The sequence below is a fragment of the Argentina anserina genome, chromosome 5 (assembly GCF_933775445.1).
Source record: "Argentina anserina chromosome 5, drPotAnse1.1, whole genome shotgun sequence".
Taxonomy (NCBI): domain Eukaryota; kingdom Viridiplantae; phylum Streptophyta; class Magnoliopsida; order Rosales; family Rosaceae; genus Argentina; species Argentina anserina.
This window is the reverse complement of record NC_065876.1, coordinates 19997974-19999698: the sequence shown is the minus strand read 5'-3', so window position 1 is coordinate 19999698 and position 1725 is coordinate 19997974. Positions and strand designations below refer to the sequence as shown.

Genomic DNA, 1725 nt, shown 5'->3' with positions numbered 1-1725 from the left:
TGCAGGGAATCCACAAAGATGGATCCCTAACTTTTAATTTCGAATTCACTATTCATATTGTACAGTTGTATATTCTTATCTTGTTTCATTGTAAAGATATCTTAGGTTGTTGTTTTGGTGCTTGAGTAAATGATTGTTGTAAGTTGTAAATCGAACGTAATAGGTAAAATCCCTTTTGTTAATATTAACCTTAACCATTCATGCTAGCTCTCGGGTTTGCATGAGGTCGAGGCGACTTTTATTAACACTTGGAGATTTGTCTAACACCCAAGGTTAAGTCCAGCTGAGTAAAGGGCACGCTCTTTTATTACCCTGATGCATCGGACCAAAATTGGATCTCAGAAAACTATTGACTGACATACATCTCGGTGATGGAGTCGATAGGGAGTTCGCTCTCTGTAGTTCAACAAATGAGTCCTACCATGTTCACTATCTCTAGTCGAGCTACAAGGCATTCTGAAACAAAGACTTGATCTTGTGTCTAGGCATCCATACTTAGGCCGCACGTCCACCTCGGTTTACAACTTAGAATCAATCGAACGTTCAATCATTGAAACGACAAAAAGAACTTGTGAATTGTATGAACTTTGTAAACGTAAAGAACTAACTCTTGTAACATGACAACATAGTTTCCGTGCCTCTTCCATAAGTGTGCCGTGTATATGACTAAGGAAGGTCACGTTCCATGTCTTGTTTTGTATTCTTCAATGCTAACCCTTTAACTTTCGTGTTACATGAACTATGCATGTCCGCGATATCTAAGAAAACACAACAGCTCAAAGATCGAATTCAAGCACTTAAAAACTTACAAGACTCTAGCTCGAGTAGACTCTTAGATTTCGAATCATCTCCAAGCAACTCAATTTTAAACTCTTCACCTAGATCAGAAGAAGAGGATGATCCTTTCTTCCCCTTCATCTTCGATTCAGAGACGGACACAATTACAGACCGTGGTCTAGTTCATGCCGGTGCTCCAATGACACTCAAGAATGCGTTCATCCCCACCACCCTTGAATCGCCTTCATGCATTGCTTTCAGTCCTCCTAATGAAGCCAACTTCTCCATTCCGGTTCAATTACTTAGGCAGCTAGCCTAAGTACTCTGGTTCCTCAATGGAAGACCCTAATGTTCACCTTAGGGAATTCTTGGACATTTGCAAGCTCCAATTGATTCATCATCTGTCTCAAGAAGGCTTGAGGTTGCTTTTGTTTCCATTTACCGTTAAGGACGATGCTAAGCATTGGTTGTACTCTCTGCCTGTGGGAATCATCACCACATGGGACGAAATGACTAAAAGGTTCTTGAAGCAATTCTTTCCTGCTCAACTCACGAAAAGACTTAGGAGGAAAATTCAGAACTTCACTCAAAAGGATGGTGATTCACTCTATGAGACATGAGAGGAATTTTAGGAACTACAAAGGAAGTGCCCTCACCATGGTATTTCGTTGAATGACTTGGTGCAATTCTTCCATGAATGCCTCGACACCACTAATAAGAGCATGGTGGATTCGACATGTGGCTGCACATTCATGAACAAGATTGGTCAAGAAGCTTACACCTTGATTGATGACTTTGCCGACAACAATCGCCAATTTAGTTCCAAGGAGAAGAGAGGAAGCAAGATTCGTGGGGTGTATGATATTGATGTGAGAAATTAGATGGCTACTTTAGAGAGAAAGCTTGGCGTTCTAGTCAAGGCATTCAATGGTTCGAGCATCAACACTC

The 1725-nt window shown here is 40.9% G+C and overlaps 1 non-coding gene across 1 annotated transcript; it reads right to left on the bottom strand.

Moving 5' to 3' along the window:
- Positions 1-1334: 1334 nt before the first annotated feature.
- On the bottom strand, positions 1335-1441 carry LOC126796552 (small nucleolar RNA R71). The gene has a single exon (XR_007672394.1). It is a non-coding gene; the product is annotated as a small nucleolar RNA R71 (small nucleolar RNA).
- Positions 1442-1725: the final 284 nt, after the last annotated feature.